The following is a 24,515-nucleotide window of genomic DNA, read 5'->3' as shown; positions in this document are numbered from 1 at the left end:
TGACTCCTGAAAATTACTTTAACTAATTCACAATTGTCTTTCAATTTGCCCCTCCGTCATTGAATGTAATTGATACGTGAAAGTCCTTTTTTGTTTACTTTTGGCGGGAACGGAGTTAATAGTGCGTTTAAGAAATTTCACTAGTTGGTCCTTGCAATTCCAACGGATATAATTTAACAATTGGTCGATTTATAATACCAGTATCTGTTTTGATAATAGCAGTTCGGATAAATCGATCTTTTCCACGAATCAACTCCTTCACGACGGCTTACCTCCACATAAGTCTATTGGAATCGTTGTGAACTTGAACGATGTCTCCTACTTCAATAGTTTGAACGTTAGTACCAGTTGCACGGCATCTTCGCTAGCCAAGGGTTACGATCCACTCCCGCTCTCTAGCGGGAGTGGATCGTAACCCTTGGCTAGCGAAGATGGTTGCACGGTGGAATTCTCGTAAAGATGTCAAATATTCATTCCTCCAACGTGAACGGAAATATTAAATTAGTTGATGTTGTCTCTGAAGTTTTTTGTAACAACACGAATGGTTAGAATTGTGAAAGTTTTCAATATCATCCATTTGATGTGGTAGCGAATCCAATATCCTTCCGTTTAGTAAGTGTGATGGCGTAAGTGGTTGTGGGTCTGTTATGTCTGTTGATATATACGTAATCGGACGATTATCAAGTATGCTTTCAATATCAGTCACTATGGTTCGAACCAGGTCAATAGTAATAAATGATCGACCTAATACTTTTTTAATATCATTTTGGTTAGTCCTATAAGTTTTCCCCACCATCCATCTAACCATGGGGCTCTATTTGGGATAAATTTCCATTCGGTTCCGCGCTCCACCACTTTTTTGTTGAATTGATTCGGCAGCAGCTTTAAATGTATTAGCGTTATCTGACATCATTATTCTTGGAAGTGAACGACGTGCCACAAATCTCCTAAAAGCTAACACGAATGACTCTTCTTTCATATCCGGCACAATTTCTAGATGTACTGCTCGTGTTGCTGCACATGTAAACAGGCAAATATAAGTTTTGCAGTCAATGTTATTTTGTTCTTTTGTACACAAAGCGCCTGTAAAGTCGACACCTGTAACAAAAAGGGAAATTCATCGTTAAGTCTATCTTTCGGAAGCGGTGGTGGCTCAGGTGAACGGTAAGGTTTTTCTGTTACTTTATTGCACTGCTTCTAAGATGGTACTTCACACATTGACGAATTCTCGGAATCCAAAACTTCTGCTGAATATGCGCAATTGTACTGTTTAGTCCAGAGTGTAAATTTTTGTGATGCATGTCTCTAATTATCAACGACGTAAAATGGAGTTTCGTTGGTAACAAAATTGGATACTTCGTATTATAATCTAATGATGCGTTGTTTAGTCTTCCTCCGCAGCGCAATAATCCGTTGTCGTCCAAATAAAGTATAAGTTGTCTAACTATAGCAACTTTATGTTTCGATGATGGGTTCAAACTATCAATCTCGAGTTCAAATGTCGTCCGCTGAACATTACGAATAAATGTATTTTCGGCTTCTCCAATTTCTTGAATGCTGATTATTCCAAATGCTGTTATTCTAACCAATTTACTAAACGAGCTATATTTGTCGATTTGAATACAACTTGTCTTTGGTACATTTATCTCAGCGTCCATAGATTCCTGTGTAATTGTTGAAAATGTGTTACAGTTTTCCACATTTCTTGTCCAGTTTGGCCATTCTGTCTTGTTGGCGACCCATTTTAGTCCCTTTATCCAAAGTACACTATTCATCAGCTGTTTTGCCGTAATTCCGTGGGTAAGATAATCTGCTTGGTTTTGGTCTGTTGGGCAATATCTCAAATCACTGTTTTCGGCCAATTTTCTTATTTCTTTGAGACAATTAGATACAAATGTAGGTAACGTTTTTGTTGACGATATCCAACTCAACACTATTTGACTGTCACTCCAAAAATATGTCTTGTGTGTTTCAATAAATCTTAATAAATAGTTTGCTAATCTGGCGTCAATCAGCGCACCCATTAATTTCAAACGTGGCAAAGTTATAGTTTTTACCGGAGCGACTCTGTTTTTGTAAAGATTAGACTAGACGTGTTCCCTTTGACTAAATAGGCATACGCGCCATATGCTTATTGACTGGCGTCTGTAAATATAATGAAGTTCAGTCTCGTCTTGCGCATCATATTCAGGTGCTTTTTGGCGGGAAATTTCTGTTTCTGTTGCCTCTTCTATTTCCATAGCGATCGATTTCCACTCTTCTTTTAAAGAACACGGTAATAGCTCGTCTAAATTTAACTTCTCTTTCCATAATCTTCCCATAAAGAGTTTTGATGTCACAGTAACTGGGGATATCAATCCAAGCGGATCAAATATTCTTGACGACTGGCGCAACACTTCTCGTTTTGTTAATGGTACATCATCATTTTTTTGTGAAAGTTAGTTGATTATACAAAATGTTATCATATTTTGTGTTCCAACGCATTCCAAGTATTTAAACTGTCTGGTCCTCGTCTCCTGCCGTTTCCTGTATTGCTATATTTCGTAAGTTTTCATTGTTAGAATTCCATGATCTCCAGTTAAAACCGGCATCGTGTAATAATGTCGAGATTCTGCATAACACTTGAGTAGAGTTGTCTCGTCAGAATGGTATCTACATATATGTTCCTTTGCAGTTTTGAGGATGTGTTAGATGGATTTTCTCTAAAATGTTTCATCAATGTAGCACTCAAAATAAAGGGTGAACATGTTGCACCAAACAGTACTACTTTGAATCTGTAAGTTATTAATTGACTGTTCGGATTGTTGGGGTTCTGTGACCAAAAGAATCTCGTAACATCTCTGTCATTTTCGTCTAATTATATGTGTAGAAATCCTTTCTCTATATCAGCTGTCACTGCATATTTCTCCATTCTAAGGCGTGTCAACATTGTAATAAGGTCGTTCATCATAGGCGGATATTCTGCTAAACAATCGTTGAGACTAGCGCTGTAAGAATTTGCTTTACAGCTACAGTTATAAACTATTCGTATAGGCGTGGTTGTGGAATCCTTCTTAACAGCCTGATATGGTATATAATGAATTAAATTTTCAGTAAGAGTCTCATCGCTTACCTTTCCTATGAAACCTCTCCGTTCTTGGTCAGCTTTAATATCTCCATACATTCGGAACATTTCATTGTCTTTTGAAATACGACGTATTATATTTTCTGTTCTTCTTTTGGCAAAATCTTTGTTTGTTAAAAACTCCGGGTAGTTTTCTTTCCATGGTAGTTTGGACACATATGTCCCATTTTGTTTTGTAATGGACGATTCGGCAAAGGTTTCCATGACATCTATCAATTGCGTATCAACTTCCTTTTCGTCAATTCCTAAAGATTCCAGTTTCAAAAATTCCTCTAAATCGCAATTTTCCTGTTTATGAGATATCAAAACATTCATTATTAAAGTTGACTGGTTATTATTCTTGACTGGAACTGGGCCTGACAACAAATATCCGAGTTTAGAGCTCACAACAGTCGAACCATTTCCAAGCATTTCTTTATCTTGCACTATATTCCAATAAAAGTCTGCTGCAATTAGAAGAGTAAGCTCAAAAGACTCTGCGTCTGTAACGGGGTGGGTTAGAGATGATCCATGTAGATAGTGAAGTCCCTGCGTGATTTTTCTGCTCTGGCTCTGAAGCGGTGATGCTATGGTGATAACTATCAGTACTTTTATAGGTATAATCTCTCCATTATTGGCTTTCAACTATACCGTGGTTTTGTCTAAATTTCTTATACAGCTAGTTTTATTCCCGAAAGAAACAATATTCAGATTTTCGGATCCCTCTTTCTGTACATTTAATTTAGTAGCTAAGTCTGCAGTAATAAAAGACCGTTGTGCACCCTCGTCGAAAAGTATGTTTGTCTCTGCTGTATTATTCACCGACATTACCTGAGCTACTGCTGTTTTAAGCAAAACGGTTGAAGTTTCTTGACTGGCTGATGTGTACAGCATTGAAGTTTCTGTGGTGTCCTTATCTTCTGATTGTTGTGTTATATTGTTCTTGCAAATTGATGTATGATGCTTACGATGGCAAATTCTAAAGTCGTATTTAGTGCTACAATCTGATACTCTGTGCTTTCCAAAACAATTAAAACACAATTTCTTTTCTTTAATAATGGCTATTCTTCTTTCATGTTCGGCGACATCCGTGCAGTCATTGGAAAAGTGGTCCCCTCACAGAATGTGCAGGCTTTTTTTGTGCGGAATTAATTGGTTTTTTTTCATACCTTGATACTTCGATGTTTTTCCTTGTGGGCGAGTTTTGCTTAAATCCTTCTTAACGCTTGCTACAAAATTTGTGGTGTGATTAGCTGTCGGCGGTTGATACATGTATTCATTCATGTCATTATGTCCTGATTCTTGAATTGAAAGTTCTCAGCAAATAGCGTCTCGTAGTTTCTGTATATTCCAATCATCACTTCCGTTTTCCCGTGTAATATTTTTCCTGAGATCTGTCGGAAATTTCCCTAGAATAACTGGAATCAGTAATGAACCAAACATTTCTTGGCATTGGCCTAATGACTCTAGACCTCTGATGTATGCCTCAGACTTATCGTAAAATGCTCTTAAACTCTCTAAACGCTCATCAGGCACCGGCATATCCAAAAGTGATCTCATATATGCATTGATTATCTTGTGGGTTTGGCCATAACGATTCTTTAAAAGTTCAATAGCCTTGTAGTAATTTGGGTTGGTCATGGTGAGGCCTAAAACTACGTTTGCAGCATCTGATTGCAATAAGGACTTCAAATATTAAAATTTCTGAATGTCGGATAGTGTATTGTTATGATGAATCGTCGATTCAAATGAATCCCAGAAATATTGCCATTCTAATATATCTCCGCTAAAGTTTGGTAGCGTTAACTTGGGTAGGCGATGATTTTGGATTGAGGTTGAACTTGTTTGTGACAGCTCCCGACTGGAATGCGTAAATGGGTTTGAATGTGAATGTGGTATAAACTCTTGGCCATTGCTATCTAAAATTGAAGAAGTGGCGGTGGCGACGGGTTTCAAGAACTTTTTATATTTTCTAATTTTACTTTCTTTCTCTAAATAGTTCTCATCTGGTTCTATAATGTCATCAGTAATTCCCTCCGAGTCCACTGAATTTAAAATCTGTTCGTCGATATTGGCTAAAGTTTTCTTTTTCTTTTCAACTGCTTCCAATAATGTACATATTTCCTCTGGGTCTTAAGTTGAATCAACAATAGCGTCTTCCATCTTGTTAAAAACTTTCGTCACCACTGCTTTGTTCCCCGCTCTCAATTATTTTAATCTGCTTATGTCCATTCTCTCTATCCATTAGTCACGGCACCAATGTTGGGTTTTAAGTGTGTTAGTACTTCGTGTTGTGTTCGTTTAGGGTTTGGCTAACAATAAATACAATCGTGTGGTTCAACATTCATTCAAACAAGCATAGAATCTTAAATACAATATACATAGAAACGCGACGTCACATCGTCCGTGGCGACAGCACACATACGAATGCATAACGTTCCCGCAATCCTCGACACTACTACTCATTGGACCACCTACTACAGACACCGTCCTCGGAGTTCGAGAACAGCAGAATTTGTAGCTCAGTTTGACTACTCCCGACCACACCCTTCTGAAAACGATGGTATCTTCACCAGAAGGTCATCATTTACTTATGACGGTGATAATTTTTTCATGGAGAGTGTGAAATACAAAGGAACCCTTGGCCTCTGGGAAGTCATGGTAAAAAAGAAACCAGAATCGTTCAAGCTCGACGACCTTGGCGACTATGCAGAGATACTTGATCGTTTTCATTCACCATACCCCTGAGACACATTTTCGTCTTTGCAGACGATTACAACAAGATTGTGTATGGATTTAAGCACGAATTGTCACTCGTGCGCACCTCGGACGACAATGTCATCCTGCTGCTGCCGTGAACGACGTTGCGAAAATCAACCTGAGGACGTAGCAGAAATCAACCTGAGTAAGATCTCTTGGTTTGTTTGGGTGATGTAGCCGTCAACAAGGCCTTAAGGTCTGGATAGTACCTGAAACGTGGTGGATGCGTTTACACAGTGAATCCCAGTGGCAACGGTCTCTACCTCAAATCCTCAAACGCCTCGATTACCTATGGGTATTGTCTCTACTTGAAGCGCAGGTGGCAGTTAGGTCCGCTGCTGTATGCCCTGAGGTAATCGGTGCCTTCAGGTGGAAGCGGAGCCGGTCTGGTCTTATATTTAGATGCTAACAGCCCCTTCAAAAATATTCCCCTCCTCGGTATGCTCCTATAAAACAGATGAACGATTAGATGCTAGGTACCGGCAGACTAAAGTCGAATGTGTGTAGATTCAACTCGATGCAGAAATTTGAAGGTATCAAACTACCTTGAACTCCTATAAACGTCTGGACAAAGCTGTATCTGTAGCACTGGGTGCTTGTTCTGTTGGTAGTTTGGTGTTAACCAGCAGAACCTTGGGTTTAGCTTTGACCGGTACAGGTGCTATAGCCACCTTTCCTCTGGGGTTTCTAGCTTGCTTGAATGCTACAACCGTAATGGATCTCACACTTATTACTAGGCATGCAACCAAAAAGAAAAAGAAACACCACGATACCTCGCGATTGGTCCAGTCCAAAAAGTCCTTGGTTGAGCAATGTGTCAGCTCTGCTTTAGCTGATGATGAACAGATCGATGATGCCTAGTTTGGGAAATTCGTCACCAGCCTCAAAAACTACTACGACCATAAAGATCAGCTGCAGCAACTCATGTCCAGTTTAAGCAAAGTTTGTCAAAATGTTCCTTTTATGATTTTCCCACCATCCCCAATTAAATGGTTTTAGACCCGATTTTCAGGCCTAAACAATAGATCTTTACACTTCAAATCATACCGTCCTTATAAAAAATATACAAGTTGTGGTTATCATATACCCGGCGTGCCTGTTTTTTTTTTCATCCCATAGCTCACGATTTGCACAGCTCCGTCGGTCTCTCTCTTTGCCCAGACGGTGGTAAGGTGTTTGTTTAGTCTTTCACATCCCCAAGTGCAGATATGTTTTCTCTTTTCAGTACAAGGTTATAATTTTTCCGAACCACACTTTGTGTCAAAATCTTAAATGTCTTTGACAATCCAGGTCGAGTCCTGATCTACCTCTCGCCATTTGAGAGTTTCCTCATCAGTATTTTCCAAAATGTCTACCTCTTGTGCCATATTCTCTCTCTGATCAGACATATTTGTAACATTACAAGCCATTGTCTTTATTCCATCTATGTTTTTTTTGTGTTTTCTTTCTTCCAAAAAGGTTCATTTTTCCACGACCCCAACCTCCCACTTTTTTCCATTCAACCCCAACCACCCACGTTTTGCCCGCTTAATCTCGTCAACGAGCGTGCAATATTTCGGATTTTTAGGTCCGGTCCCAGCAGAAATAAATTATATAATAAATTGACTATATACTATGTCTTCCTCTCTTTATTAGGCTTCTGAATGAGGTAGATCTATAATTAAGGGTTGAAGGGTCCTATAACTACACGCGTATTTTGGCATTAAGGTACTCCGAAACCCCTCTAATAATCATTGCGGCACATAAGGTTTATACTCAGTTTATTCCTCTACCAATCGGCTTTAAATTGGTGTATAAATTTTGCTTTGATTAGGGACGGAAGGGTTACAGTAGTCCATTCCATTATTCAGAATAAACTATTTTTCAATGTTCATGCGTTTTTCTATATTTTAAAAGTCCATCATTTCTCCTCTATTATGCATTGCGGAACATGTTGACTATATACATTTTGTTCCTCTCGTTATAAGCTTTTGAATGAGGTATAAGGTATATCTATAATTAGGGACTAAAGGGTAGAAGAAGTCCATTCCATTATTCAAAATAGCTATTTCATTATTCAAAATTGGCTAATTCTTAATTTTCACGCGTATTTCGATACTTAAGTCCTTCGTTACTTCTCTAATATGCGTTGCGGAACATGTTTACTATATATATTTTGTTCCTCTCGTTATAAGCTTTGGAATGAGGTATAAGGTTTATCTATAATTAGGGGCTAAAAGATCGCAGCAGACCATTCTATTATTCAAAATATCCATTTCATTATTCAAAATTGGCTATTTCTTAACTTTCACGCGCATTTCGACATTTAAGTCCTCTAATATGCGTTGCAGAACATGCTGACTATATACATTTTGTTCCTCTCGTAATAAGCTTTCGAATGGGGTAGAATGTTCATCTATAATAATTAGGGGCTAAAGGGTCGTAGCACTCCATTCCATTATTCAAAATATCCATTTCATTATTCAAAATTGGCTATTTCTTAATTTTCACGCGTGTTTCGATACTTAAGTCCTTCGTTACTTCTCTAATATGCGTTGCGGAACATGTTTACTATATATATTTTGTTCCTCTCGTAATAAGCTTTCGAATGGGGTAGAATGTTTATCTATAATTAGGGGCTAAAGGGTCGTAGCACTCCATTCCATTATTCAAAATATCCATTTCATTATTCAAAATTGGCTATTTCTTAATTCAAAATTGGCTATTTCTTGATTTCCACTCGTATTTCGACATTTAAGTCCTCTAATATGCGTTGCGGAACATGTTGACTATACACATTGTGTTCCTCTCGTTATAAGCTTTCGAATGAGGTATAAGGTTTATCTATAATTAGGGGCTGAAGGGTCGCAGCAGTCCATTCCATTATTCAAAATATCCATTTCATTATTCAAAATTGGCTATTTCTTAATTTTCACGCGTATTTCGATTTTTAAGTCCTCTAATATGCGTTGCTGAACATGTTGACTATATACATTTTGTTCCTCTCGTTATAAGCTTTCGAATGAGGTATAAGGTTTATCTATAATTAGGGGCTAAAGGGTCGCAGCAGTCCATTCCATTATTCAAAATTGGCTATTTCTTAATTTTCACACGTATTTCGACATTTAAGTCCTCTAATATGCGTTGCTGAACATGTTGACTATATACATTTTGTTCCTCTCGTTATAAGCTTTCGAATGAGGTATAAGGTTTATCTATAATTAGGGGCTAAAGGGTCGCAGCAGTCCATTCCATTATTCAAAATATCCATTTCATTATTCAAAATTGGCTATTTCTTAATTTTCACGCGTATTTCGACATGTAAGTCCTCTAATATGCGTTGCTGAACATGTTGACTATATACATTTTGTTCCTCTCGTTATAAGCTTTCGAATCAGGTATAAGGTTTATCTATAATTAGGGGATAAAGGGTCGCAGCAGTCCATTCCATTATTCAAAATATCCATTTCATTATTCAAAATTGGCTATTTCTTAATTTTCACGCGTATTTCGACATTTAAGTCCTCTAATATGCGTTGCTGAACATGTCGACTATATACATTTTGTTCCTTTCGTTATAAGCTTTCGAATGAGGTATAAATTTTATCTATAATTAGGGGCTAAAGGGTCGCAGCAGTCCATTCCATTATTCAAAATATCCATTTCATTATTCAAAATTGGCTATTTCTTAACTTTCATGCGTATTTCGACATTTAAGTCCTCTAATATGCGTTGCGGAACATGTTGACTATATACATTTTGTTCCTTCCGTTATAAGCTTTCGAATGAGGTAAAAAGTTTATCTATAATTAGGGGCTAAAGGGTCGCAGCAGTCCATTCCATTATTCAAAATATCCATTTCATTATTCAAAATTGGCTAACATGTTTAACCCCGTCACATTATTTATGTATGTGTCTGTCCCAAGTCAGGAGTCTGTAATTTAGTGGTTGTCGTTTGTTTATGTGTTACATATTTGTTTTTCGTTCATTTTATAAAATAAATAAGGCTTTTAGTTGTCTTGTTTAAATTGTTTTACATTGTCTTATTGGGGCCTTTTATAGCTGACTATGCGATATGGGCTTTGCTCATTGTTGTAGGCTGTACGGTGAGCTATAGTTGTTGATGTCTGTGTCATTTTGGTCTTTTGTGGATGTTTGTTTCATTGGCAATGATACCACATCTTCTTTTTTTTTTTATATTTCCTCATTTTTTATGCATATTGTGGCATTTCAATCGTAACTACTCGGCCATTCTCGCTACGCAGTACAATAGCCTCGTATGCACTACGGAGAAATTCTTCTTAAATTGTTGGCCGGAATTGTAGTGATCCGCGACACAAAGAAGTTCTATCCTCCAGGTGGCGCTATAATTTGGTTACATATCACAGTAATCAAGAACTTTAACTCTGCCAAATATTTTGGCGCGAAAGAAGGAGCAAAGTAAATAAGTAATGGTAAAAAATTTGTACCATTCCAGTCGAAAAAATATAAAATTCAATCGGATCGGAAAATTTTCCGGACAGGAGCAAGTTAAATCAGTAGTGGTAAAAAAAATGTACCAGTCCAGTCGAAAAAATATAATTTTGAATCGAATCGGAAAATTTTCCGGACAATGATTCCTCCGCCTAATGCATACGAGGTTATTTCTTCGTGCAACCAGAAAGGCCGAGTTGTTCCGATTGGTGGCATTTAGGTCGTCCGTAAACCCTCTTATGGTCATTGCGAATCAAAATATAGCTATAGTGTCACGGTCAATTTTTTTTATATTTTTTTCACTATTCACCGCTTCAATTTGAATAATGAAACATAAACCATTTCATTATTCATTATTCATTTTTCAATATTGAATAGTGAATAATGAACTATTTCATTATTCATTATTGAATAATGAATAATGAACTATGAATAATGGACGTACTTCAGCGCGGTTCTTCTATACAAGAGGAATAGAGAATATGTCTACATGTATAATGTAGCAATTTGTTTTAAATAAGGTCCATTCCCTTGTTGTAGGCCAAAGGTGTTCGGTAAAAAGGGTATTGCCATACCTCCAAACTATCTTTTTTTAAAATAAGCCAGCACTGTTATGATGTATATTTTTGCACCTTGATGATGTAGGCAATATTTTTTTAAATTTGTGTACATGTAACTAGTTTATATGGTACTTTATTTTAGGAGGAAAAATGAGATCAACATCTGGACGTGAATTAAAGCGAAGGAGTTTTGGACCAGATTTTGCATATTTTTAATCATGTCAATAAATCATCTTGTTGGATTGATGTCAATGTTATAAGACTGACTGCTATTAATGGGTTGAACACTTGGGCGGTTTAAACCCATTAAATCTCCATCCACATCAGACTCTTCTGATGAGTCAGAATAGTCTATAAGTTGTGTTGTTTTTTTTCTGTTTCTTGGTATGATATTGGATGAATGATTTCATTTCGTTCTGGCTCGGTTTCTGTGCCTCATTATTAGCCAGCAGTCCTCGAACATTCTTTGCTAAAGATATCTGACCAGCAGATATCAGGTTGAATGCCCGTTTTCTTGTCTGAAAAAGACAAAATGAATAATAAAAAATTGTTTGTTAACTTAATTACAAGTTGTTTAAAAAAAATCTAGTTACTGTTGCATGGTTGTAAACTTGTAAAGTGCAGATTCATTATGAAACACCATGACAATAATAGCGTTCATTTCTGATTGCCAATGTTGACGAAAGAATCTGATAGCTTACAAAATGACTCTATATAAATATGGGGCTATCAAGTGCAAATCATCACAAAATTTGGCTGCATATACATAGTTTTTTTAAGGATTACACACTTCAGACCTAACCACATGAACTCCAATAGAGCAGAAACTTCCCACTTTCTGGCAGCCAGCTCTTGATGGCCCAAACAAAACAAAACAAAAACAATAAATCCCAAGGGCACAGCAACATGACCAAATATAAGTTGTTCTCCGTCATTGTGAATTATTGTTATGTTATGTTTAATAAAAAAATCTATGAAATATTGTTCCACTTAGAGTTTCCACTAAGTTTGATTCTAGCTCTAGCAGATTTTAATATGTAAGGCAAAATCATGTAAAATCAACAAGAGGTGAAATAGTTATACATGAAAATTTGCATCTTAAAATTGTGTTGGAGAGTTGTATATTTTGAATTATATCCATTGACCAAGTATCTTTGGTCTACCAGGACTTTAGAAATGAGAAAAACTGAAAAAATATCATTAAAAGTAGGTTGCACTCACAGATCTATACAAAACAAAAATGTAATGTTACCTCTGGTTCTTTCAGTGGGTTTTTGTGGGGGGGGGAGGGGGGGCTTCCCATACAACTGTAGCGGGTACATGTGTACCTTTAGATTCTACTTTCCAAAACCCAATGCTATCAGCATACATATGGATTTCTACTCTAAATAGACATCTGTGCCCTAATTTTGCCCTCTTCTCTTCTTTTTTATCACAATCTGCAAGAAGAAGTTAGAGATATGTTTTTAATTCACTTTTGTTAATAATCATGGCCATTTTTTAAGATTGAAGGTGCAAAGATGTCAAAGTCAGCATCAGCAACCTCACGTGACCCAAATGTCGAGATTTCAACATCTGGGTACGCTTATTAGTTTGGATACAAACCTGGGTACCTTTATTAGTTTTGGGCATTTTCAAATTATTATTTCAAATCTTAAACGTACCCTAGGTACCTTGATGGAGTACCCAGGCCGACAACGACCCCTTCAGCTGTAGTTACGGCCCTGTAAATTCTTACATATAGACTACTATTCGTACGATAAAAGGAGATGGGGTATACATATGAAAATTGACAGCAATCCTAGGATAAAAGATTATAATACTATAATAACGAGGTCCAATTTGTTAGCCGTTATGGGTGTAAAAACGACAAATCAAAGAATTCTACTTTATGAATACATATGGCTAAGATAGGACAAACAATGGTGTTGGTTAAAAATTACACCATTCCAGACCCTTTTGTTTTCCACATATTGTCACTTTCATTGTCACATTGTTTCCTATTGTAGTTTTTTTCATTCAGCATTACTTTATAAAATGACTTAAAATAAAGCGTATAGGTACAGTTTCCAATTTGTTTCCGATTTGTAAGTCGGTATGACGTAAAAAAGGCGAATCAAAGAATTCAACTTTATTTATGACTCATATAGGACAATGCTGTTAATTAAACATTCCATTCCAGGCCCTTTTGTTTTACAAAGAAATTAATATTACCAATAATTGATAAGTTCCAGGTCGACGGGTTCAAACAGAACGATTTTGAAAGCAGAGTAAACTGTGTATCTTATAAACAGCATGACTTTATCAGATGACAATACCAATACTAAAAATCCAGGCTAAAATAAGGCTTACACATAGTTATATACTTTAAAATAGTTATCAAAGGTACCAGGATTATAATTTAGTACGCCAGACGCGCGTTTCGTCTACATAAGACTCATCAGTGACGCTCATATCAAAATATTTATGTTTAATTCAGGTACGGACCCGCTTTTTAGTGCATACGAAAAATAGACAGCAATCTCCGTATTCTACTACATACGATAAATAATCAACAATACTTAAGATAAAAGGAGATATGGGTATATATAAGAAAAATAGACAGCAATCAATATGATTAAAGGAGATATGGGTATATATACGAATAATAACCAACCTCCATGTATTAAAAGGAGATGCTATGTATAAGACAAAGAGACAGCAATCCATGTTATAGAATTTTATATGACTGTCATACAAGTGAGAGTTTAACTATTTATAAAACCATGTTTAATCCACCCTTTTTCATAATGTAAAGTCTTTACCAGGTCAGGAATAGAACAGTTGTTTTCGATTAGTTTGATGTGCTTGAGTTTTTGCAGTTTGATAAAGAAATATTCGTATTGATTTTTCTTTGAAGTTTGAAATTTTTCTACTTTACTTTTGTCGGTAGTTCAATTGCCAGTGAATATTCATTTTTTCAGACTCAAAAATTATCAGAACTCTTCTCCGGTCCTAAAATAACTCAATAATACTATTTTTTTTAATATACACTTTTTTATATTCACTTTTCGGCGTTTTATAAAATTGAGAATAGAAACGAGGAAGCATGTCAAAGAGAAAACAACCTGACCAAAGAGCAGAATACAGCCGAAACCACCAATGGATCTTTAACACAGCGAGAATATCCTACATCCGGAGGCGTGCCAACGCGCTGACCCCTAAACAAAAATGTGTACTAATTCAGTGCAAACAGTCGTGATACTCAACTTCAAAACATATCAATGAACAAAAGTTAAAAATCACATAAGACTTACAAAGGCCAGAGGCTCTGGACTTGGGACAGGCGCAAAAATGCAGCAGGGTTAAACATGTTTTTTTAGATCTCATCTTTTCCCCTATCCCTCTAGCCAGTGTTGAAAAATAAACACACAGAAATACCGAAAACCCTGCTGTATAAATTATTTTGTCAGTGATACATAGGTTTCTTCCGTTGAATTCAAATACGTTAATAGTTAGATACACTAGCGAATCGTACAAGTTGAGATATATAAACACCATAAGATGGTGACAAGGTAACATCACCATAAAAAATGGATTACAAACAATTGGCAATGAAAAATCATCTCTTTTATCATAAAAGTTGGGATTAGGCTTCCCGTTCATAGAGTTCATTTAATAGTCCAAAACCAAGCGCACGTGACAGATTGTTGAAAATGAGTTTTGATCGTATGATTGTTGAAAAGAAGCGTTGATCTTAGATTTGTATCCTGTTATATAGAATTATACTTTATCTTACTGAAAGATGTTTACTATCGCTGCATCAATAAGTTTATTAACAAAGAAGATGACAGGATACAAAAAATGTTGATTTGAAAATGTCATGTTTAATAGACACTATGAAAGTAGATCTCGAAGCAAGAAATGGGGGAAGGGGCGAAGACTGTTAAACATAATAATCAGTTTTTCATAAATACTAGTGGTATAAAATGAAGAATATATATTTATAAAAAAAGAAGATGTGATAGGATTGCAAATGAGACAACTCTCCACAAGAGACCAAATGACACAGACATTAACTTTTATATATGTCACCGTATATCCTTCATCAATGAACAAAGATAGTGCTGTCATGATCATATGTCATTCATTTATAGAATCAAACAAGCGAGTTTAGTTAGACTTTTCTCTAGTACCGGAAATATCAGATTTATACATTAACAAGCGATTAAGCATATTTTTGCTTAGTCTTTCGGTAAAAGGGAGATAATTCAATTTCTATGCATGTCTGTACTACTGAAATAACGAGGTCCAAGATGTTTGTCTGCATGACGTAAAACGACAAATTAAAGAATAACAAATATAGGACGATGGTGTTGATTAAACATTACAATTCTACAAGTTGTGTTTTTATTTTCGAATCAGAAACCGTTACCAATAGTTCCTGTTACATAATCTCTACGTTCACCTCTGTCAGCGGTGTATTTGAGTTTTGTTATATTCACGGGTCCTCTGTCAACGGTGTATTTGAGATTTCCTATATTCACGGGTCCTCTGTCAACGGTGTATCTGAGATTTGTTATATTCACGGGTCCTCTGTCAACGGTGTATATGAGATTTGCTATAATCACGGGTCCTCTGTCAACGGTGTATTTGAGATTTGTTATATTCACGGGTCCTCTGTCAACGGTGTATTTAGGATTTCCTATATTCACGGGTCCTCTGTCAACGGTGTATATGAGATTTCATATATTCACGGGTCCTCTGTCAACGGTGTATTTGAGATTTCCTATATTCACGGGTCCTCTGTCAACAGTGTATTTGAGATTTCCTATATACGCTAGCTGGTGAATAAGGCGTACCAAACTGCCCCAGGAGAAGTCAAAGAAACATTGGCTAAAGAACACTTTTTGCATTGATTAATACGGAAATGCATATAAAAAATCAAACAATCAAGCCCCCTGACTTTAATTCCGCTATATGTTTAGCTGAAGAGTTAGAAACATTTTACAAGACAGAAAGCAATTTGAAGTAGGGAAAGCACATTTAAGAGTTGTAGACAATAATAAACAGTTTTTGATAGAGTCGGACTCTCATGATAGGTTGTCGGATAAAATAGAGGGCATGCTAGCAGCATTCAATGACCAATTGGCAATTATGCGTAAAGAGTTAGATGAACTTAAGAATAAAGCCAACACGTCTGGTCCAATTGATAGGTCGAAATTGCTTTGCTATAATTGTGGTAAACCCGGCCACACGGCTAGAAATTGTAATGCTCCTAGAAATAGGAGACAGAATAACCAAGGATCACCAGGACCTTCGGTTAGACGTACAAACAACCGTAGTTGTAAACGGAAATTGAAATCTTTGTATATCGGCTCAAATACTCTTAACAATGAGACAGGGCTCTAAGTAGATATATAAAAAAGAAGATGTGGTATGATTGCCAATGAGACAACTATCAACAAAAGACCAAAATGACACAGACATTAACAACTATAGGTCACCGTACGGCCTTCAGCAATGAGCAAAGCCCATACCGCATAGTGAGCTATAAAAAGCCCCGATAAGACAATGTAAAACAATTCAAACGAGAAAACTAACGGCCTTATTTATGTAAAAAAAAAATGAACGAAAAACAAATATGTAACACATAAACAAACGACAACCACTGAATTACAGGCTCCTGACTTGGGACAGGCACATACATAAATAATGTGGCGGGGTTGAACATGTTAGCGGGATCCCAACCCTCCCCCTAACCTGGGACAGTAGTATAACAGTACAACATAAGAACGAACTATAAAAATCAGTTGAAAAAGGCTAAACTCATCAGATGGACAAAAATACAAGTGGACGTGGCCCGGTACTTATACATCCCGACACAAAAAGACACAATGAACAGATCTGAGAGTACTCGCAGTTATCTGGCAGCTAGTTCAAAGCCACTAACAACTAATAAAAAAATCATGCAACTAAGACTAAACAATCAATCCGTACACATCCAACATCCAATGGATTTAGTGTAAAGACGTCATAAACAGCCAGAGAAAAACATGACCTTGTACAATGCCAAGTTACAGGTATCGACAGATTGTAGATCCATGAATATGTATATACATATAACATACTAGGAATATTTAGTTAGCTTTTAATTTACTGATAACAAAATCAATATTTATACCAATAAAAACAAAATTCAATGATCTTATTACAGTGTTGAATAGGTAATCTTTTAGAATAAGTTTATTTAAAGGAGCGACAAGTTTACATGGATCATTTCTAAATTTCCGGGCATGGCTAACAACATTCCGTAAAAATGAGGATGTGCTATCCCGTTTGAAATAAGTTTTCTACAGGTACAACCAAACTTCAAAACCAAATCTTTATATCTATGGAAAAATTTAGTAAAGGTTTTAAGTAATTTATGGTAACGATATCCCTGGTTTAATTATTTACCAGTAATACATAGGTTGCGTTCGTTAAAATCAAAAACGTCCCAACAGACACGGGCATAGCGAACGAGTTGTGAAATATAAACACCGTAAGATGGTGCCAAAGGAACATTACCATCTAAAAATGGAAAATTAACAATAGGGAACGAAAAATCGTCTTTTGTCGTAAATTTTAGTGTGGAGTTTCCCGTTTAAAACTGAAATATCTAAATCCAGGAAAGGACAGTTATTACCGAATAAATTTGATTTATTTAAAGTAAGTTCTTTGGGGTAAATTTCCGCAGTATATTGAGAAAATTCTTGATTATTTAACGAAACAATATCATCAAGATAACGGTAAGTGTTGTTGAATTTATCAATTAAATGCCATTTCGACGGGTCTTTACTGAGTTTAGTCATGAACTGTGATCTGTAACAGTACAAAAACAAGTCTGCTATTAAAGGGGCACAATTAGTGCCAATGGGGATACCTACAACCTGTCGATAAACTTTGTTGCCGAAACGAACATAAATATTATCAAGGAGATGAAATTAATAGCTCCAATCATCTCATCACACCTCCAGTAAGTATATCTAGCATATTTACCTTTCTCATTAGAGAAGAAGGCTTTAAATGAGTTGCAGCAAATATATCTACATTCAGCTTTACCAAACGACCATTTAATTAAAAAGGAAAACTTTTGTTTTATAAGATAGTGTGGAAGTGTAGTGTAAAGAGTATAAAAATCAAAACTATTAACAGAATCAAAAGGACCATCAAAAGCACGTAATTTATCTAAAAACATCCAAAGAATTTTTTACACTCCAAAAATGGTTTATACCACTATGTTCATATATTTTATTACAAGTTTATGATAAGCTCTTTAATAGTAGTTAATGAACTAGTTAAGAGCAATGAAAGATTAGTTGTAGAACACTTACTAGAGGCCGAGATGAAACGATATTTAAATGTTGTTTTTTTTTGTAGTTTAGGTAGCCAATACATAGTAGGGATCTTCAAATGTTCAGAAGAAGCCTTAAGCTTTAATGTGGTTGTGATATGCTTGTTTACTATATGACTCTCTGTGGAGCGGATGGACTTGAATGTAGATGAATTTAAAATTTCATTCTTAAGAACGTCCGTGTAGTATTTACGGCATACCACCACCACATTATTGGCTTCTTTGTCGGCCGGTACAAACACAAACCGCTTTGAAAGTATCTGAAATTTAGAGTTATTTATAAATGGAATCCCTGCCAAGTTTCTACTTGACACATTAGCTACAGTTAGTTTGGTGTCGGATTCTCTTTTTTAGAAATTGAAGTCCCGTGATAGACCAAGTGTACGGCAGGTCACTCAGGTAATAATAGCAGCTAATCGTGAGTCTTTAAAAACATTGGTAAGACACTGTTTTCTCTTAAACTTGGTAGTTTTCACACTGTCATTGAAGGAGTTATAGCAAGTTTGTCAGTGGAAGGTATTAATGGACTAGATTTTCTGCAAACAAACGGTTGTAAAGATAATTTCTGCAATAAAGTAATAAATATACCTTTACTACTACAGGGAAAGTTAGGCGTTTATCGGGTGGCAGTCAAAGATAAAGTTAGCATAGCCCCAAGGTCTGAGGTAGTAGTCCAGGATGAAGTACTGAACTACGATTCAGCTGTTGAGGTGACTGGCATTATTGAATCCAGTGAAGAATTTCTTGATCGAGGAAAGGCTCTTGTAGGGAAGTCTGTTGTAACGTCTGATAAGACAGTTCCTGTTAGGCTGTTGAATATAAGAGACAGTGTCCAATTATTAAATGCCGGTACTGAGGTCGGAAATCTCAGTGAAGCGGAAGTGGTAAGTCAGGTACACAATCCCAAGGATTATGCTCTTAATAATGAATTGGAAAAAAATATTACTAGCTTTTGCGAAGACTATAGACAGTTAAACGCATGTACTATCAAAGACGCGTATCCTTGCCCTGAATTGATGATTCGCTGGAGCAGTTGTCAGGAAACTAGACTGTATGTTATTTTAACTAGAAGAAAAACTAAGTCCATTTATAAGTAAAATACGAATAAACAGAATTTTTTCTTACACAACTTACTTCTGTGTACTATCTTACAATCATAAACATGCTTCTGTCCAAGTTTGATAGAGATCCAAATAGCATATATAAGAAATTTATTCAAATTTCAAAAACTTTATTTGTAGACGCTACCCGATCGTCGACAACAACGACAACACCGACGACGGAATGTAGGGTCGTTATGTCTCGCTTTTGCGACAAAGTCGCAGGCTCGGCAAAACAGTTAATAACTTTATCAATAGACGTCTCCTTGTATGTGTGAAGGATACCTAGCCCCGAAAGTCGTTCTATTGTCATTGATGAACTCAGATATGTTGTAACCCGTTCAGCGGTTTCATTGGTCACTGGCAATGTGTCTGCTATAAAGAGGGAAAAGAATGCGCAGTTAATGGGAACAAACACCGTGATTCTGAGAAGTGATATCGACTTTCGTCGTTTACTACAAAAACTTGTTTTATTTTTCCGCACAGCGCCCATTTGTCTTCTCCTTCACTATCCCCCACTTCTCCCTGTAGCTCCTTTTTAGCTCACCTGGCCAAAGGGCCAAGTGAGTTTTTCTCATCACTTGGCGTCCGTCGTCGTCCGGCGTCCGTCGTCCGTACAAAAATCCTCTCATCTGAAACTAATGGACCAAATTTAACCAAACTTGGCCACACTCATCAGTAGGGTATCTAGTTTTAAAATGTGCCCGGTGACCTGGCTAACCAACCAAGATGGCCTCCATGGCTAAAAATAGAAGATAGGGGTAAAATGAAGATTTTAGCTTATAACTCTGAAACCGAAGCATTTAGAGCAAATCTGAAACAGAGTTAAATTGTTTATCAAGTCAAGATCTATCTGCCCTGAAATTTTCAGACGAATCGGACAACCGGCTGTTGGGTTGCTGCCCCTAAATTGACAATTTTTAGGAAATTTTACCGTTTTTTTGTTATATTGAATATTATTATAGATAGAGATGAACTGTAAACAGCTATAATGTTCAGCAAAGTAAGATTTACCAAAATGATCAGTTGACCCCTTAAGGAGTTATTGCCCTTTATAGTCTATTTTTAACCATATTTCGTAAATCTTAGTAATCTTTTACAAAAATATTCTCCTCTGAAACTACTGGGCAAAGTTAAACCAAACTTGGCCACAATCATCATTGGGGTATTTTGTTTAAAAAAAATGTGTCCGGTGACCTAGCCAACTAACAAAAATGGCCACCATTGCTAAAAATAGAACATAGGGGTAAAATTCAGTTTTTGGCTTCTATCTCAAAAACCAAAGCATTTAGAGCAAACCATGAATGGACAACCGGTTGTTAGGTTGCTGCCCCTCAATTGGTCATTTTAAAGAATTTTTGCCGTTTTTGGTTGTTATGTTGAATATTACTATAGATAGAGATAAACTGTTAACAGCAATAATGTACAGCAAAGTAAGACCTACAAATAAGTCAACATAACCAAAATGGTCAATTGACCCCTTAAGGAGTTATTGCCCTTTATAGTCAATTTTAAACAAATTTTAGAAAATTTTGTAAATTTTTACTAACATTTTCCACTTTAACTACTGGGCCAAGTTCATTATAGATAGAGATAATTGTAAACAGTAAGAATGTTCAGTTAAGTAAGATCTACAAACACATCACCATCATCAAAACACATTTTTTTCATGAATCCATCTGTGTCCTTTGTTTAATATTCACATAGACCAAGGTGAGCGACACAGGCTGTTTAGAGCCTCTAGTTATTTAAGTGTTTGTATTATGTTGTTTTTTGTTGGTAAAACAATGTTGAAGACTAAATCTTGGCGTCCAAGCTTCCGCCTAGCTAGGCCACTGACATTCCTTCACCAGAAAGGTTCGTCAGATAAGCGTGCCTTTATGACGCCAATTTACAAGATAGGGAGTTCGTCTCTATCTCTGCACTATTGTATTTCATCAAGGGTCTTCGTGATCGTTATTATGCAGGATAAACTAAAAATAATGTGTGTTATGTAGGTACCTAATCACAATTCTCTTATGACCGGTACTTAGTTATCAATTATAATAATTTAATTTGCCGAATAATTTGTGCAATATCAAATCATATTTATTCAACCACTCGCTCAACATGGGTAGGAAGTGATGATGTCCTTCGAATCGCAATTATTTAATGCTGTTCACTAAAATCACATTTTGTTTGACGAAATTGCAACGAACTACAAAATATTCTATTAATGAAATACATTGTATCATAGATCAATAACTTCAACGCATTGCCCTCTTTTGAACTTTTAGAGGCACATATTACCATTAAAAAGTATACACTTATATCCACATGATTAATTAGAAAAATTAAAAGTCACGTCTGGAAGTTATTCTCACAAAATATAAGATTAACCCAATAAAATGTAGAATTAATTGAACTTTTGTGAGCATCAAGTGACTTTCTAATCTGATAATATAGGACAGTATATGTTTTAGGCTACCAATCTAATTATTAACCTCGCCCTGAACTGTACTATTATCTGATAAGGATGAAAATACATTTCTATATATAATAAAAAGTTACATGTAATAGCTTTGATTGCGAGCTCTGCTAAAATAAAACTAGATTAATAAGGAATCGAATTAAAAGTGATGCTTATTTTTTAGAAGTACAAAAAAATAATATTTTTGGACGATATTTTATGTTGCTTTTGACTTGATCATGTATAATATTGTACTCGCGTGTGGAGTCAAAATTTACAGGAAAGCCAATTGAAGTCAATTATCCTTACAGATCTTACCTTGAATAAATTCTGACGTATTTGAAGCATTGTCTAATAGATCATTCTTAGAACAGTTTTCAGCAGATCTACCATAAAAAGTAAAATCACAAAAATACTGAACTCCTAGGAAAACTCAAAAAGGAAAGTCCCGAATCAAATGACAAAATCAAAAGTTCAAACACATCAAACGAATGGATAACAACCGTCATATTCCTGACTTGGTACAGGGATTTTCTTATGTAGAAAATGGTGGATTGAACCTGGTTTTAAAGCTAGCTAAACCACTCACTTGTATGACAGTCGCATCAAATTCCATTATATTGACAAAGATGTGTGAACAAAACAAACAAAAACAATAGGCAAAAATGTCACAAATAGGGGTAAATAGTCTAATTCGGTAGGTCACATTCGTGAAAAGGGAACAGGATTGTAGTTACGACATAAGGAACATATCCGATATTATCTGTGAAACGGATATTCCATAACGGTCAACCAACTTGTGATGGCGTCTGTAAAATTTACAAAGTGATGATTTCAACTTCACCATTTGGAACTCTTGGTTTAAAAATGAAAATTCACACAATTTGGAAGCTGAAATCATCTCTTTTGTCGTACAGTTTTGTTTTCAACCGACCCTCATAGTCAATTCTAGATATAAGTCATAATCAAATGGCAAAATCAAAAGCTCAAGCACACCAAACGAATGGATAACAACTGTCATATTCCATAATAAAACAGTTTTAAACAGTTCGAGAATCCTAGAACATATTTCAACTGTTTTACTCTAGCTCAGTTTTGGAGATCTGCCCTAGACAGGTTCGGACATTTTTTCCTTCGAACTGTGTTGAACAGCTTTACCCTTGAACAGTCTTGAACAGTTTAGCCTTATAAATACTTTGGCCATTTTTACACTAAAACGTACTTTGTCTCATTGGCAATCATACCACATCTTCTTACATCTAGTTTCAGTTAGTTCTATCTTAGAGCAGTGATGGACAGTTTGACTCTATGACAGTGTTAGACAGTTTTACCCTATGACAGTTTCAGTTAGTTCTACCTTAGAGCAGTGATAGACAGTTTTATTATAATACAGTTTTTAACAACCCTGTTATAAATTCTATCGAACTTCAACTATACTAACATATACTTTTTAGAATAGTTTGGGACTCTTTTATACCCTGTAACAAATTCTTACGGATATTTCATATTCTAGCAGATATTTCCTAGGTTAGATTTGGAAGATCCACCCTGTAAAATAGTATGAAGGATATTGACCATTCTAATATATATTGAAGTTCCCTTGAATAGTTTTGAACAATCCTCCCTCATAACAAATTCTGACGAATATTAACCATCCTAACAGATCTTGCCTAGAACAAACGCTCGATAAATTTCTAATGGATATTACATATTCTAACAGACCTTTGCTAAAACAGTTTGTGACAGTTCTACCACTTAACAAGTTTTATTTTAAACAATATTTTATTTCAAAAAGTGCACAAAATTTAATTATACAATATAAAAACAGGGATTCGGAAACAAGAAAAACTTATATAAATCCGTCTCCCTTTAAAAAATGACAAAATTAGGAACATAGAATAAGAAATTCGTATAATATAATTTTCAATTCTTATTTAACATGTTTATTCTGTGGTTTGCCCGTTACTCAGAAGTCAGTTTGATCGAAAAATGTGATCAGCTCGTATTTTCATAATTATAGTGCATGTAGCTGAGAAATGTAAATGTTTCGAAAATAAGGTTACATCAAATAAAGTTTCAACATCTTAATCGATTGCAATGAATTACAATGCCATATGGTTGCAATGATAATATTAAAAGAGTAGGAAATTTGTCAAGTCCTGTCTGCAGTGATGTTAATGTAATTAGTTTATTTAATACTACCTTACGACAACAACGTAGTCATGGGCAAAACCATTACCATCGGCCTAATGTAAAAAAAGTCTTCTAAATCTCGATCACCCTCTGGGAGCTTTGAAGACCTTCTTTCACAACTTCATCATCCGCTAGGGTTACATTACATAAAAACTATTCTCTTTTCACTGCCAGTTTATTTTCTAAAACCAATGCACTTTCTGCAATATACAGACTAGTCAGTACTATTTGTGATGTAACTCTTTTCCGTCTTTTCGAACCAGTAAGATCGGAACCTTTACATTAGGAAAAGAGGAAATTCCTTCCTGTTGATTTGCCAATAGAGGAATTGATGCAATCAATATCTGCAACGTTCTACATCACAAGCAGGTAACATCTAAAATTCCTATGTATTTTCAAAATCAGTCTGTTCCTATTGTATCCTACAGTTACACCAAAACCATTGCACCTAAAATATTTAACTATAAACAAGCATTGCAGGACCTTGACTTCAAACAACACATAAAAAACCCTCCGACATGTG

General features: G+C 35.8%; 1 long non-coding RNA gene across 2 annotated transcripts in view; it reads right to left on the bottom strand.

Annotated features, from left to right (window-relative positions):
• Positions 1–11,071: 11,071 nt before the first annotated feature.
• Positions 11,072–24,515, bottom strand: part of LOC143070452 (uncharacterized) — a 28,224-nt gene continuing 14,780 nt past the window's right edge. The window contains exons 1-2 of one of the 2 annotated variants that reach the window (XR_012976527.1): positions 12,204–12,432; positions 11,072–11,393 (exon numbers count right to left, since the gene is read on the bottom strand). This is a non-coding gene — a long non-coding RNA (uncharacterized LOC143070452). Of the gene's footprint in view, positions 11,394–12,203; positions 12,433–24,515 lie in introns of those variants that run through there. The other variant, XR_012976526.1, reaches the window with a different exon arrangement.

Source organism: Mytilus galloprovincialis, chromosome 4 (genome assembly GCF_965363235.1).
Source record: "Mytilus galloprovincialis chromosome 4, xbMytGall1.hap1.1, whole genome shotgun sequence".
Lineage (NCBI taxonomy): Eukaryota > Metazoa > Mollusca > Bivalvia > Mytilida > Mytilidae > Mytilus > Mytilus galloprovincialis.
The sequence above is the reverse complement of the archived record's forward strand: the minus strand, read 5'-3'. Positions and strand labels throughout refer to the sequence as shown.